At 33.5% G+C, this 17,132-nt stretch overlaps 4 non-coding genes across 4 annotated transcripts; all 4 read right to left on the reverse strand.

The window, feature by feature from the left end:
* Nucleotides 1-10,021: 10,021 nt before the first annotated feature.
* TRNAL-CAG (transfer RNA leucine (anticodon CAG)) lies at nt 10,022-10,104 on the reverse strand. Its single transcript has one exon. It is a non-coding gene; the product is annotated as a tRNA-Leu (tRNA).
* A 929-nt stretch (nt 10,105-11,033) lies between these two features.
* On the reverse strand, nt 11,034-11,116 carry TRNAL-CAG (transfer RNA leucine (anticodon CAG)). The gene has a single exon. It is a non-coding gene; the product is annotated as a tRNA-Leu (tRNA).
* A 929-nt stretch (nt 11,117-12,045) lies between these two features.
* On the reverse strand, nt 12,046-12,128 carry TRNAL-CAG (transfer RNA leucine (anticodon CAG)). The gene has a single exon. It is a non-coding gene; the product is annotated as a tRNA-Leu (tRNA).
* A 3,829-nt stretch (nt 12,129-15,957) lies between these two features.
* TRNAL-CAG (transfer RNA leucine (anticodon CAG)) lies at nt 15,958-16,040 on the reverse strand. Its single transcript has one exon. It is a non-coding gene; the product is annotated as a tRNA-Leu (tRNA).
* Nucleotides 16,041-17,132: the final 1,092 nt, after the last annotated feature.

Consider the following 17,132-nt stretch of genomic DNA (forward strand, 5'->3'; position numbering starts at 1 on the left):
AAACAGATTTGCAGTGAATATCTTAAGTATTTCTCTTCACAAGCAACAAGAAAGAGACATTGTGGAACAAAGAAGAACACTGTCAGAAGTGGGATTTGAACCCTTGCCTCCAGAGGAGACTGCGACCTGAACGCAGCACCTTAGACCGCTCGGCCATCCTGACACATAGAAAATTAATTTCCTAAAAAATTGGATAAAACTAATTAACCAAAATTACTTTTTCAAAGGTGCAATGTCCATGCTGCTGTTGAAACTATTGATTCAAATATTAGTAATAAATTGCTTTTTCAATTATTTTTCAAAGATGCTTAAAGTTGGATAAATCAAAAAGATATTGTAAAAATAACATTAAAACGGAATTACCTATAGTTTAGGATTTTCCAAATATTTGAGAAAATGCTTGACACAAATAACATCTTCACATGCTCTACAATTAATGCCTGAATTTTGTATTGATTGATTGAGAGCTGCATTGAAAGAAAATCATTACTCCAAATGTGGCAGTTTCCAAAATACATTGAAAAGGGGATGTGCAGTATCTATTTTTCTAATTCATAGAATGCCAAGGAAAAATGCGGTAATTATTTTTTTTGCTCTATTCAGGATTGGATTCCAAGTGTCTAGAATTTGTTGTCTTGTGGATTTTCACTCACCATAGAAAAGACATTTATGAACTTTCCAAGAACTGGCTAATGATTTTGGCTTATGGGCTTGATTGGATGCTATGAAGGAGTGTACAAGTATGGTTTGTGTTCATGACCACTGGCTTAAAAGAGCAGTGTTCTTACTCTTGAGATATGGAGCCCTGATTCAGAAGTAGGGGGATATTTTATTTTGCAAACTCAGTATATGAAAAAATGTTGACCAAAGAAAAAAATACATATAATATTGATGTCTGAAGTAGTATTTAAGTCCATATTTTTAGGGAAGAATGCAACATTTTCTTTGATTGGTATAAAGCAGAAATAATGGAAGGTTGATTATTCTTCAAAGTGGTTTGTGAAACAGATTTGCAGTGAATATCTTAAGTATTTCTCTTCACAAGCAACAAGGAAGAGACATTGTAGAACAAAGAAGAAAAGGAAGAACACTGTCAGAAGTGGGATTTGAACCCACGCCTCCAGAGGAGACTGCGACCTGAACGCAGCACCTTAGACCGCTCGGCCACCCTGATTAGTAATAAATTGCTTTTTCAATTAGTTTTCAAAGATGCTTAAAGTTGGATAAATCAAAAAGATATTGTAAAAATAACATTAACACGGAATTACCTATAGTTTAGGATTTTCCAAATATTTGAGAAAATGCTTGACACAAATAACATCTTCACATGCTCTACAATTAATGCCTGAATTTTGTATTGATTGATTGAGAGCTGCATTGAAAGAAAATCATTACTCCAAATGTGGCAGTTTTCAAAATACATTGAAAAGGGGATGTGTAGTATCTAGTTTTGTAATTCATAGAATGCCAAGGAAAAATGTGGTAATTATTTTTTTTGCTCTATTCAGGATTGGATTCCAAGTGTCTAGAATTTGTTGTCTTGAGGATTTTCACTCACCATAGAAAAGACATTTATGAACTTTCCAAGAACTGGCTAATGATTTTGGCTTATGGGCTTGATTGGATGCTGTACAAGTAGGGTTTGTGTTCATGACCACTGGCTTAAAAGAGCAGTGTTCTTACTCCTGAGATATGTAGCCCTGATTCAGAAGTTGGGGGATATTTTATTTTGCAAACTCAGTATATGAAAAAATGTTGACCAAAGAAAAAAATACATATAATATTGATGTCTGAAGTAGTATTTAAGTCCATATTTTTAGGGAAGAATGCAACATTTTCTTTGATTGGTATAAAGCAGAAATAATGGAAGGTTGATTATTCTTCAAAGTTTTTTGTGAAACAGATTTGCAGTGAATATCTTAAGTATTTCTCTTCACAAGCAACAAGGAAGAGACATTGTGGAACAAAGAAGAACACTGTTAGAAGTGGGATTTGAACCCTCGCCTCCAGAGGAGACTGCGACCTGAACGCAGCACCTTAGACCGCTCGGCCATCCTGACACATAGAAAACTAAGTTTCTTAAAAATTGGATAAAACTAATTAACCAAAATTACTTTTTCAAAGGTGCAATGTCCATGCTGCTGTTGAAACTATTGATTCAAATATTAGTAATAAATTGCTTTTTCAATTATTTTTCAAAGATGCTTAAAGTTGGATAAATCAAAAAGATATTGTAAAAATAACATTAACATGGAATTACCTATAGTTTAGGATTTTCCAAATATTTGAGAAAATGCTTGACACAAATAACATCTTCACATGCTCTACAATTAATGCCTGAATTTTGTATTGATTGATTGAGAGCTGCATTGAAAGAAAATCATTACTCCAAATGTGGCAGTTTCCAAAATACATTGAAAAGGGGATGTGCAGTATCTATTTTTCTAATTCATAGAATGCCAAGGAAAAATGCGGTAATTATTTTTTTTTGCTCTATTCAGGATTGGATTCCAAGTGTCTAGAATTTGTTGTCTTGTGGATTTTCACTCACCATAGAAAAGACATTTATGAACTTTCCAAGAACTGGCTAATGATTTTGGCTTATGGGCTTGACTGGATGCTATGAAGGAGTGTACAAGTAGGGTTTGTGTTCATGACCACTGGCTTAAAAGAGCAGTGTTCTTACTCCTGAGATATGGAGCCCTGATTCAGAAGTTGGGGGATATTTTATTTTGCAAACTCAGTATATGAAAAAATGTTGACCAAAGAAAAAAATACATATAATATTGATGTCTGAAGTAGTATTTAAGTCCATATTTTTAGGGAAGAATGCAACATTTTCTTTGATTGGTATAAAGCAGAAATAATGGAAGGTTGATTATTCTTCAAAGTTTTTTGTGAAACAGATTTGCAGTGAATATCTTAAGTATTTCTCTTCACAAGCAACAAGGAAGAGACATTGTGGAACAAAGAAGAACACTGTTAGAAGTGGGATTTGAACCCTCGCCTCCAGAGGAGACTGCGATCTGAACGCAGCACCTTAGACCGCTCGGCCATCCTGACACATAGAAAACTAAGTTTCTTAAAAATTGGATAAAACTAATTAACCAAAATTACTTTTTCAAAGGTGCAATGTCCATGCTGCTGTTGAAACTATTGATTCAAATATTAGTAATAAATTGCTTTTTCAATTATTTTTCAAAGATGCTTAAAGTTGGATAAATCAAAAAGATATTGTAAAAATAACATTAACACGGAATTACCTATAGTTTAGGATTTTCCAAATATTTGAGAAAATGCTTGACATAAATAACATCTTCACATGCTCTACAATTAATGCCTGAATTTTGTATTGATTGATTGAGAGCTGCATTGAAAGAAAATCATTACTCCAAATGTGGCAGTTTTCAAAATACATTGAAAAGGGGATGTGTAGTATCTAGTTTTGTAATTCATAGAATGCCAAGGAAAAATGTGGTAATTATTTTTTTTGCTCTATTCAGGATTGGATTCCAAGTGTCTAGAATTTGTTGTCTTGAGGATTTTCACTCACCATAGAAAAGACATTTATGAACTTTCCAAGAACTGGCTAATGATTTTGGCTTATGGGCTTGATTGGATGCTGTACAAGTAGGGTTTGTGTTCATGACCACTGGCTTAAAAGAGCAGTGTTTTTACTCCTGAGATATGGAGCCCTGATTCAGAAGTTGGGGGATATTTTATTTTGCAAACTCAGTATATGAAAAAATGTGGACCAAAGAATAAAATACATATAATATTGATGTCTGAAGTAGTATTTAAGTCCATATTTTTAGGGAAGAATGCAACATTTTCTTTGATTGGTATAAAGCAGAAATAATGGAAGGTTGATTATTCTTCAAAGTTTTTTGTGAAACAGATTTGCAGTGAATATCTTAAGTATTTCTCTTCACAAGCAACAAGGAAGAGACATTGTAGAACAAAGAAGAAAAGGAAGAACACTGTCAGAAGTGGGATTTGAACCCTCGCCTCCAGAGGAGACTGCGACCTGAACGCAGTGCCTTGGACCGCTCAGCCATCCCGACACATAAAAAATTGAGTTTCATAAAAATTGGATAAAACTAATTAACCAAAATTACTTTTTCAAAGGTGCAATGTCCATGCTGCTGTTGAAACTATTGATTCAAATATTAGTAGTAAATTGCTTTTTCAATTAGTTTTCAAAGATGCTTAAAGTTGGATAAATCAAAAAGATATTGTAAAAATAACATTAACACGGAATTACCTATAGTTTAGGATTTTCCAAATATTTGAGAAAATGCTTGACTCAAATAACATCTTCACATGATCTACAATTATTGCCTGAATTTTGTATTGATTGATTGAGAGCTGCATTGAAAGAAAATCATTACTCCAAATGTGGCAGTTTCCAAAATACATTGAAAAGGGGATGTGCAGTATCTATTTTTCTAATTCATAGAATGCCAAGGAAAAATGCGGTAATTATTTTTTTTGCTCTATTCAGGATTGGATTCCAAGTGTCTAGAATTTGTTGTCTTGTGGATTTTCACTCACCATAGAAAAGACATTTATGAACTTTCCAAGAACTGGCTAATGATTTTGGCTTATGGGCTTGATTGGATGCTATGAAGGAGTGTACAAGTAGGGTTTGTGTTCATGACCACTGGCTTAAAAGAGCAGTGTTCTTACTCCTGAGATATGGAGCCCTGATTCAGAAGTTGGGGGATATTTTATTTTGCAAACTCAGTATATGAAAAAATGTTGACCAAAGAAAAAAATACATATAATATTGATGTCTGAAGTAGTATTTAAGTCCATATTTTTAGGGAAGAATGCAACATTTTCTTTGATTGGTATAAAGCAGAAATAATGGAAGGTTGATTATTCTTCAAAGTTTTTTGTGAAACAGATTTGCAGTGAATATCTTAAGTATTTCTCTTCACAAGCAACAAGGAAGAGACATTGTAGAACAAAGAAGAAAAGGAAGAAGACTGTCAGAAGTGGGATTTGAACCCTCGCCTACAGAAGAGAGTGCGACTTGAACGCAGCACCTTAGACCGCTCGGCCATCCTGACACATAGAAAACTAAGTTTCTTAAAAATTGGATAAAACTAATTAACCAAAATTACTTTTTCAAAGGTGCAATGTCCATGCTGCTGTTGAAACTATTGATTCAAATATTAGTAATAAATTGCTTTTTCAATTATTTTTCAAAGATGCTTAAAGTTGGATAAATCAAAAAGATATTGTAAAAATAACATTAACATGGAATTACCTATAGTTTAGGATTTTCCAAATATTTGAGAAAATGCTTGACACAAATAACATCTTCACATGCTCTACAATTAATGCCTGAATTTTGTATTGATTGATTGAGAGCTGCATTGAAAGAAAATCATTACTCCAAATGTGGCAGTTTCCAAAATACATTGAAAAGGGGATGTGCAGTATCTATTTTTCTAATTCATAGAATGCCAAGGAAAAATGCGGTAATTATTTTTTTTTGCTCTATTCAGGATTGGATTCCAAGTGTCTAGAATTTGTTGTCTTGTGGATTTTCACTCACCATAGAAAAGACATTTATGAACTTTCCAAGAACTGGCTAATGATTTTGGCTTATGGGCTTGACTGGATGCTATGAAGGAGTGTACAAGTAGGGTTTGTGTTCATGACCACTGGCTTAAAAGAGCAGTGTTCTTACTCCTGAGATATGGAGCCCTGATTCAGAAGTTGGGGGATATTTTATTTTGCAAACTCAGTATATGAAAAAATGTTGACCAAAGAAAAAAATACATATAATATTGATGTCTGAAGTAGTATTTAAGTCCATATTTTTAGGGAAGAATGCAACATTTTCTTTGATTGGTATAAAGCAGAAATAATGGAAGGTTGATTATTCTTCAAAGTTTTTTGTGAAACAGATTTGCAGTGAATATCTTAAGTATTTCTCTTCACAAGCAACAAGGAAGAGACATTGTGGAACAAAGAAGAACACTGTTAGAAGTGGGATTTGAACCCTCGCCTCCAGAGGAGACTGCGACCTGAACGCAGCACCTTAGACCGCTCGGCCATCCTGACACATAGAAAACTAAGTTTCTTAAAAATTGGATAAAACTAATTAACCAAAATTACTTTTTCAAAGGTGCAATGTCCATGCTGCTGTTGAAACTATTGATTCAAATATTAGTAATAAATTGCTTTTTCAATTATTTTTCAAAGATGCTTAAAGTTGGATAAATCAAAAAGATATTGTAAAAATAACATTAACACGGAATTACCTATAGTTTAGGATTTTCCAAATATTTGAGAAAATGCTTGACATAAATAACATCTTCACATGCTCTACAATTAATGCCTGAATTTTGTATTGATTGATTGAGAGCTGCATTGAAAGAAAATCATTACTCCAAATGTGGCAGTTTTCAAAATACATTGAAAAGGGGATGTGTAGTATCTAGTTTTGTAATTCATAGAATGCCAAGGAAAAATGTGGTAATTATTTTTTTTGCTCTATTCAGGATTGGATTCCAAGTGTCTAGAATTTGTTGTCTTGAGGATTTTCACTCACCATAGAAAAGACATTTATGAACTTTCCAAGAACTGGCTAATGATTTTGGCTTATGGGCTTGATTGGATGCTGTACAAGTAGGGTTTGTGTTCATGACCACTGGCTTAAAAGAGCAGTGTTTTTACTCCTGAGATATGGAGCCCTGATTCAGAAGTTGGGGGATATTTTATTTTGCAAACTCAGTATATGAAAAAATGTGGACCAAAGAATAAAATACATATAATATTGATGTCTGAAGTAGTATTTAAGTCCATATTTTTAGGGAAGAATGCAACATTTTCTTTGATTGGTATAAAGCAGAAATAATGGAAGGTTGATTATTCTTCAAAGTTTTTTGTGAAACAGATTTGCAGTGAATATCTTAAGTATTTCTCTTCACAAGCAACAAGGAAGAGACATTGTAGAACAAAGAAGAAAAGGAAGAACACTGTCAGAATTGGGATTTGAACCCTCGCCTCCAGAGGAGACTGCGACCTGAACGCAGTGCCTTGGACCGCTCAGCCATCCTGACACATAAAAAATTGAGTTTCATAAAAATTGGATAAAACTAATTAACCAAAATTACTTTTTCAAAGGTGCAATGTCCATGCTGCTGTTGAAACTATTGATTCAAATATTAGTAGTAAATTGCTTTTTCAATTAGTTTTCAAAGATGCTTAAAGTTGGATAAATCAAAAAGATATTGTAAAAATAACATTAACACGGAATTACCTATAGTTTAGGATTTTCCAAATATTTGAGAAAATGCTTGACTCAAATAACATCTTCACATGATCTACAATTATTGCCTGAATTTTGTATTGATTGATTGAGAGCTGCATTGAAAGAAAATCATTACTCCAAATGTGGCAGTTTCCAAAATACATTGAAAAGGGGATGTGCAGTATCTATTTTTCTAATTCATAGAATGCCAAGGAAAAATGCGGTAATTATTTTTTTTGCTCTATTCAGGATTGGATTCCAAGTGTCTAGAATTTGTTGTCTTGTGGATTTTCACTCACCATAGAAAAGACATTTATGAACTTTCCAAGAACTGGCTAATGATTTTGGCTTATGGGCTTGATTGGATGCTATGAAGGAGTGTACAAGTAGGGTTTGTGTTCATGACCACTGGCTTAAAAGAGCAGTGTTCTTACTCCTGAGATATGGAGCCCTGATTCAGAAGTTGGGGGATATTTTATTTTGCAAACTCAGTATATGAAAAAATGTTGACCAAAGAAAAAAATACATATAATATTGATGTCTGAAGTAGTATTTAAGTCCATATTTTTAGGGAAGAATGCAACATTTTCTTTGATTGGTATAAAGCAGAAATAATGGAAGGTTGATTATTCTTCAAAGTTTTTTGTGAAACAGATTTGCAGTGAATATCTTAAGTATTTCTCTTCACAAGCAACAAGGAAGAGACATTGTAGAACAAAGAAGAAAAGGAAGAACACTGTCAGAAGTGGGATTTGAACCCTCGCCTACAGAAGAGAGTGCGACTTGAACGCAGCACCTTAGACCGCTCGGCCATCCTGACACATAGAAAACTAACTTTCTTAAAAATTGGATAAAACTAATTAACCAAAATTACTTTTTCAAAGGTGCAATGTACATGCTGCTGTTGAAACTATTGATTCAAATATTAGTAATAAATTGCTTTTTCAATTAGTTTTCAAAGATGCTTAAAGTTGGATAAATCAAAAAGATATTGTAAAAATAACATTAACATGGAATTACCTATAGTTTAGGATTTTCCAAATATTTGAGAAAATGCTTGACACAAATAACATCTTCACATGCTCTACAATTAATGCCTGAATTTTGTATTGATTGATTGAGAGCTGCATTGAAAGAAAATCATTACTCCAAATGTGGCAGTTTCCAAAATACATTGAAAAGGGGATGTGCAGTATCTATTTTTCTAATTCATAGAATGCCAAGGAAAAATGCGGTAATTATTTTTTTTGCTCTATTCAGGATTGGATTCCAAGTGTCTAGAATTTGTTGTCTTGTGGATTTTCACTCACCATAGAAAAGACATTTATGAACTTTCCAAGAACTGGCTAATGATTTTGGCTTATGGGCTTGACTGGATGCTATGAAGGAGTGTACAAGTAGGGTTTGTGTTCATGACCACTGGCTTAAAAGAGCAGTGTTCTTACTCCTGAGATATGGAGCCCTGATTCAGAAGTTGGGGGATATTTTATTTTGCAAACTCAGTATATGAAAAAATGTTGACCAAAGAAAAAAATACATATAATATTGATGTCTGAAGTAGTATTTAAGTCCATATTTTTAGGGAAGAATGCAACATTTTCTTTGATTGGTATAAAGCAGAAATAATGGAAGGTTGATTATTCTTCAATGTTTTTTGTGAAACAGATTTGCAGTGAATATCTTAAGTATTTCTCTTCACAAGCAACAAGGAAGAGACATTGTGGAACAAAGAAGAACACTGTCAGAAGTGGGATTTTAACCCTCGCCTCCAGAGGAGACTGCGACCTGAACACAGCACCTTAGACCGCTTGGCCATCCTGACACATAGAAAACTAAGTTTCTTAAAAATTGGATAAAACTAATTAACCAAAATTACTTTTTCAAAGGTGCAATGTCCATGCTGCTGTTGAAACTATTGATTCAAATATTAGTAATAAATTGCTTTTTCAATTATTTTTCAAAGATGCTTAAAGTTGGATAAATCAAAAAGATATTGTAAAAATAACATTAACACGGAATTACCTATAGTTTAGGATTTTCAAAATATTTGAGAAAATGCTTGACACAAATAACATCTTCACATGCTCTACAATTAATGCCTGAATTTTGTATTGAATGATTGAGAGCTACATTGAAAGAAAATCATTACTCCAAATGTGGCAGTTTCCAAAATACATTGAAAAGGGGATGTGCAGTATCTATTTTTCTAATTCATAGAATGCCAAGGAAAAATGCGGTAATTATTTTTTTTTGCTCTATTCAGGATTGGATTCCAAGTGTCTAGAATTTGTTGTCTTGTGGATTTTCACTCACCATAGAAAAGACATTTATGAACTTTCCAAGAACTGGCTAATGATTTTGGCTTATGGGCTTGACTGGATGCTATGAAGGAGTGTACAAGTAGGGTTTGTGTTCATGACCACTGGCTTAAAAGAGCAGTGTTCTTACTCCTGAGATATGGAGCCCTGATTCAGAAGTTGGGGGAAATTTTATTTTGCAAACTCAGTATATGAAAAAATGTTGACCAAAGAAAAAAATACATATAATATTGATGTCTGAAGTAGTATTTAAGTCCATATTTTTAGGGAAGAATGCAACATTTTCTTTGATTGGTATAAAGCAGAAATAATTGAAGGTTGATTATTCTTCAAAGTGGTTTGTGAAACAGATTTGCAGTGAATATCTTAAGTATTTCTCTTCACAAGCAACAAGGAAGAGACATTGTAGAACAAAGAAGAAAAGGAAGAACACTGTCAGAAGTGGGATTTGAACCCACGCCTCCAGAGGAGACTGCGACCTGAACACAGTGCCTTGGACCGCTCAGCCATCCTGACACATAAGAAATTGAGTTTCATAAAAATTGGATAAAACTAATTAACCAAAATTACTTTTTCAAAGGTGCAATGTCCATGCTGCTGTTGAAACTATTGATTCAAATATTAGTAGTAAATTGCTTTTTCAATTAGTTTTCAAAGATGCTTAAAGTTGGATAAATCAAAAAGATATTGTAAAAATAACATTAACAAGGAATTACCTATAGTTTAGGATTTTCCAAATATTTGAGAAAATGCTTGACACAAATAACATCTTCACATGATCTACAATTAATGCCTGAATTTTGTATTGATTGATTGAGAGCTGCATTGAAAGAAAATCATTATTCCAAATGTGGCAGTTTCCAAAATACATTGAAAAGGGGATGTGCAGTATCTATTTTTCTAATTCATAGAATGCCAAGGAAAAATGCGGTAATTATTATTTTTTGCTCTATTCAGGATTGGATTCCAAGTGTCTAGAATTTGTTGTCTTGTGGATTGTCACTCACCATAGAAAAGACATTTATGAACTTTCCAAGAACTGGCTAATGATTTTGGCTTATGGGCTTGACTGGATGCTATGAAGGAGTGTACAAGTAGGGTTTGTGTTCATGACCACTGGCTTAAAAGAGTAGTGTTCTTACTCCTGAGATATGGAGCCCTGATTCAGAAGTTGGGGGATATTTTATTTTGCAAACTCAGTATATGAAAAAATGTTGACCAAAGAAAAAAATACATATAATATTGATGTCTGAAGTAGTATTTAAGTCCATATTTTTAGGGAAGAATGCAACATTTTCTTTGATTGGTATAAAGCAGAAATAATGGAAGGTTGATTATTCTTCAAAGTGGTTTGTGAAACAGATTTGCAGTGAATATCTTAAGTATTTCTCTTCACAAGCAACAAGGAAGAGACATTGTAGAACAAAGAAGAAAAGGAAGAACACTGTCAGAAGTGGGATTTGAACCCACGCCTCCAGAGGAGACTGCGACCTGAACGCAGTGCCTTGGACCGCTCAGCCATCCTGACACATAAAAAATTGAGTTTCATAAAAATTGGATAAAACTAATTAACCAAAATTACTTTTTCAAAGGTGCAATGTCCATGCTGCTGTTGAAACTATTGATTCAAATATTAGTAGTAAATTGCTTTTTCAATTAGTTTTCAAAGATGCTTAAAGTTGGATAAATCAAAAAGATATTGTAAAAATAACATTAACAAGGAATTACCTATAGTTTAGGATTTTCCAAATATTTGAGAAAATGCTTGACACAAATAACATCTTCACATGATCTACAATTAATGCCTGAATTTTGTATTGATTGAATGAGAGCTGCATTGAAAGAAAATCATTACTCCAAATGTGGCAGTTTCCAAAATACATTGAAAAGGGGATGTGCAGTATCTATTTTTCTAATTCATAGAATGCCAAGGAAAAATGCGGTAATTATTATTTTTTGCTCTATTCAGGATTGGATTCCAAGTGTCTAGAATTTGTTGTCTTGTGGATTGTCACTCACCATAGAAAAGACATTTATGAACTTTCCAAGAACTGGCTAATGATTTTGGCTTATGGGCTTGACTGGATGCTATGAAGGAGTGTACAAGTAGGGTTTGTGTTCATGACCACTTTCTTAAAAGAGCAGTGTTCTTACTCCTGAGATATGGAGCCCTGATTCAGAAGTTGGGGGATATTTTATTTTGCAAACTCAGTATATGAAAAAATGTTGACCAAAGAAAAAAATACATATAATATTGATGTCTGAAGTAGTATTTAAGTCCATATTTTTAGGGAAGAATGCAACATTTTCTTTGATTGGTATAAAGCAGAAATAATGGAAGGTTGATTATTCTTCAAAGTGGTTTGTGAAACAGATTTGCAGTGAATATCTTAAGTATTTCTCTTCACAAGCAACAAGGAAGAGACATTGTAGAACAAAGAAGAAAAGGAAGAACACTGTCAGAAGTGGGATTTGAACCCACGCCTCCAGAGGAGACTGCGACCTGAACGCAGTGCCTTGGACCACTCAGCCATCCTGACACATAAAAAATTGAGTTTCATAAAAATTGGATAAAACTAATTAACCAAAATTACTTTTTCAAAGGTGCAATGTCCATGCTGCTGTTGAAACTATTGATTCAAATATTAGTAGTAAATTGCTTTTTCAATTAGTTTTCAAAGATGCTTAAAGTTGGATAAATCAAAAAGATATTGTAAAAATAACATTAACAAGGAATTACCTATAGTTTAGGATTTTCCAAATATTTGAGAAAATGCTTGACACAAATAACATCTTCACATGATCTACAATTAATGCCTGAATTTTGTATTGATTGATTGAGAGCTGCATTGAAAGAAAATCATTACTCCAAATGTGGCAGTTTCCAAAATACATTGAAAAGGGGATGTGCAGTATCTATTTTTCTAATTCATAGAATGCCAAGGAAAAATGCGGTAATTATTATTTTTTGCTCTATTCAGGATTGGATTCCAAGTGTCTAGAATTTGTTGTCTTGTGGATTGTCACTCACCATAGAAAAGACATTTATGAACTTTCCAAGAACTGGCTAATGATTTTGGCTTATGGGCTTGACTGGATGCTATGAAGGAGTGTACAAGTAGGGTTTGTGTTCATGACCACTGGCTTAAAAGAGCAGTGTTCTTACTCCTGAGATATGGAGCCCTGATTCAGAAGTTGGGGGATATTTTATTTTGCAAACTCAGTATATGAAAAAATGTTGACCAAAGAAAAAAATACATATAATATTGATGTCTGAAGTAGTATTTAAGTCCATATTTTTAGGGAAGAATGCAACATTTTCTTTGATTGGTATAAAGCAGAAATAATGGAAGGTTGATTATTCTTCAAAGTGGTTTGTGAAACAGATTTGCAGTGAATATCTTAAGTATTTCTCTTCACAAGCAACAAGGAAGAGACATTGTAGAACAAAGAAGAAAAGGAAGAACACTGTCAGAAGTGGGATTTGAACCCTCGCCTCCAGAGGAGACTGCGATCTGAACGCAGCACCTTAGACCGCTCGGCCATCCTGACACATAGAAAACTAAGTTTCTTAAAAATTGGATAAAACTAATTAACCAAAATTACTTTTTCAAAGGTGCAATGTCCATGCTGCTGTTGAAACTATTGATTCAAATATTAGTAATAAATTGCTTTTTCAATTATTTTTCAAAGATGCTTAAAGTTGGATAAATCAAAAAGATATTGTAAAAATAACATTAACACGGAATTACCTATAGTTTAGGATTTTCCAAATATTTGAGAAAATGCTTGACACAAATAACATCTTCACATGCTCTACAATTAATGCCTGAATTTTGTATTGATTGATTGAGAGCTGCATTGAAAGAAAATCATTACTCCAAATGTGGCAGTTTCCAAAATACATTGAAAAGGGGATGTGCAGTATCTATTTTTCTAATTCATAGAATGCCAAAGAAAAATGCGGTAATTATTATTTTTTGCTCTATTCAGGATTGGATTCCAAGTGTCTAGAATTTGTTGTCTTGTGGATTTTCACTCACCATAGAAAAGACATTTATGAACTTTCCAAGAACTGGCTAATGATTTTGGCTTATGGGCTTGACTGGATGCTATGAAGGAGTGTACAAGTAGGGTTTGTGTTCATGACCACTGGCTTAAAAGAGCAGTGTTCTTACTCCTGAGATATGGAGCCCTGATTCAGAAGTTGGGGGAATTTTTATTTTGCAAACTCAGTATATGAAAAAATGTTGACCAAAGAAAAAAATACATATAATATTGATGTCTGAAGTAGTATTTAAGTCCATATTTTTAGGGAAGAATGCAACATTTTCTTTGATTGGTATAAAGCAGAAATAATGGAAGGTTGATTATTCTTCAAAGTTTTTTGTGAAACAGATTTGCAGTGAATATCTTAAGTATTTCTCTTCACAAGCAACAAGGAAGAGACATTGTGGAACAAAGAAGAACACTGTCAGAAGTGGGATTTTAACCCTCGCCTCCAGAGGAGACTGCGACCTGAACGCAGCACCTTAGACTGCTCGGCCATCCTGACACATAGAAAACTAAGTTTCTTAAAAATTGGATAAAACTAATTAACCAAAATTACTTTTTCAAAGGTGCAATGTCCATGCTGCTGTTGAAACTATTGATTCAAATATTAGTAATAAATTGCTTTTTCAATTATTTTTCAAAGATGCTTAAAGTTGGATAAATCAAAACGATATTGTAAAAATAACATTAACACGGAATTACCTATAGTTTAGGATTTTCCAAATATTTGAGAAAATGCTTGACACAAATAACATCTTCACATGCTCTACAATTAATGACTGAATTTTGTATTGATTGATTGAGAGCTGCATTGAAAGAAAATCATTACTCCAAATGTGGCAGTTTCCAAAATACATTGAAAAGGGGATGTGCAGTATCTATTTTTCTAATTCATAGAATGCCAAGGAAAAATGCGATAATTATTTTTTTTGCTCTATTCAGGATTGGATTCCAAGTGTCTAGAATTTGTTGTCTTGTGGATTTTCACTCACCATAGAAAAGACATTTATGAACTTTCCAAGAACTGGCTAATGATTTTGGCTTATGGGCTTGATTGGATGCTATGAAGGAGTGTACAAGTAGGGTTTGTGTTCATGACCACTGGCTTAAAAGAGCAGTGTTCTTACTCCTGAGATATGGAGCCCTGATTCAGAAGTAGGGGGATATTTTATTTTGCAAACTCAGTATATGAAAAAATGTTGACCAAAGAAAAAAATACATATAATATTGATGTCTGAAGTAGTATTTAAGTCCATATTTTTAGGGAAGAATGCAACATTTTCTTTGATTGGTATAAAGCAGAAATAATGGAAGGTTGATTATTCTTCAAAGTGGTTTGTGAAACAGATTTGTAGTGAATATCTTAAGTATTTCTCTTCACAAGCAACAAGGAAGAGACATTGTAGAACAAAGAAGAAAAGGAAGAACACTGTCAGAAGTGGGATTTGAACCCACGCCTCCAGAGGAGACTGCGACCTGAACGCAGCACCTTAGACCGCTCGGCCACCCTGATTAGTAATAAATTGCTTTTTCAATTATTTTTCAAAGATGCTTAAAGTTGGATAAATCAAAAAGATATTGTAAAAATAACATTAACACGGAATTACCTATAGTTTAGGATTTTCCAAATATTTGAGAAAATGCTTGACACAAATAACATCTTCACATGCTCTACAAATAATGCCTGAATTTTGTATTGATTGATTGAGAGCTGCATTGAAAGAAAATCATTACTCCAAATGTGGCAGTTTTCAAAATACATTGAAAAGGGGATGTGTAGTATCTAGTTTTGTAATTCATAGAATGCCAAGGAAAAATGCGGTAATTATTTTTTTTGCTCTATTCAGGATTGGATTCCAAGTGTCTAGAATTTGTTGTCTTGTGGATTTTCACTCACCATAGAAAAGACATTTATGAACTTTCCAAGAACTGGCTAATGATTTTGGCTTATGGGCTTGATTGGATGCTGTACAAGTAGGGTTTGTGTTCATGACCACTGGCTTAAAAGAGCAGTGTTTTTACTCCTGAGATATGGAGCCCTGATTCAGAAGTTGGGGGATATTTTATTTTGCAAACTCAGTATATGAAAAAATGTGGACCAAAGAATAAAATACATATAATATTGATGTCTGAAGTCGTATTTAAGTCCATATTTTTAGGGAAGAATGCAACATTTTCTTTGATTGGTATAAAGCAGAAATAATGGAAGGTTGATTATTCTTCAAAGTTTTTTGTGAAACAGATTTGCAGTGAATATCTTAAGTATTTCTCTTCACAAGCAACAAGGAAGAGACATTGTGGAACAAAGAAGAACACTGTCAGAAGAGGGATTTGAACCCTCGCCTCCAGAGGAGACTGCGACCTGAACGCAGCACCTTAGACCGCTCGGCCATCCTGACACATAGAAAACTACGTTTCTTAAAAAGTGGATAAAACTAATTAACCAAAATTACTTTTTCAAAGGTGCAATGTCCATGCTGCTGTTGAAACTATTGATTCAAATATTAGTAATAAATTGCTTTTTCAATTATTTTTCAAAGATGCTTAAAGTTGGATAAATCAAAAAGATATTGTAAAAATAACATTAACACGGAATTACCTATAGTTTAGGATTTTCCAAATATTTGAGAAAATGCTTGACACAAATAACATCTTCACATGATCTACAATTAATGCCTGAATTTTGTATTGATTGATTGAGAGCTGCATTGAAAGAAAATCATTACTCCAAATGTGGCAGTTTTCAAAATACATTGAAAAGGGGATGTGTAGTATCTAGTTTTGTAATTCATAGAATGCCAAGGAAAAATGCGGTAATTATTTTTTTTGCTCTATTCAGGATTGGATTCCAAGTGTCTAGAATTTGTTGTCTTGTGGATTTTCACTCACCATAGAAAAGACATTTATGAACTTTCCAAGAACTGGCTAATGATTTTGGCTTATGGGCTTGATTGGATGCTGTACAAGTAGGGTTTGTGTTCATGACCACTGGCTTAAAAGAGCAGTGTTTTTACTCCTGAGATATGGAGCCCTGATTCAGAAGTTGGGGGATATTTTATTTTGCAAACTCAGTATATGAAAAAATGTGGACCAAAGAATAAAATACATATAATATTGATGTCTGAAGTAGTATTTAAGTCCATATTTTTAGGGAAGAATGCAACATTTTCTTTGATTGGTATAAAGCAGAAATAATGGAAGGTTGATTATTCTTCAAAGTTTTTTGTGAAACAGATTTGCAGTGAATATCTTAAGTATTTCTCTTCACAAGCAACAAGGAAGAGACATTGTAGAACAAAGAAGAAGAGGAAGAACACTGTCAGAAGTGGGATTTGAACCCTCGCCTCCAGAGGAGACTGTGACCTGAACGCAGCACCTTAGACCGCTCGGCCATCCTGACACATAGAAAACTAAGTTTCTTAAAAATTGGATAAAACTAATTAACCAAAATTACTTTTTCAAAGGTGCAATGTCCATGCTGCTGTTGAAAC

The sequence above is a fragment of the Taudactylus pleione genome, unplaced genomic scaffold, assembly GCF_031769625.1.
Source record: "Taudactylus pleione unplaced genomic scaffold, aTauple2 ptg000190l, whole genome shotgun sequence".
Taxonomy (NCBI): Eukaryota; Metazoa; Chordata; class Amphibia; order Anura; family Myobatrachidae; genus Taudactylus; species Taudactylus pleione.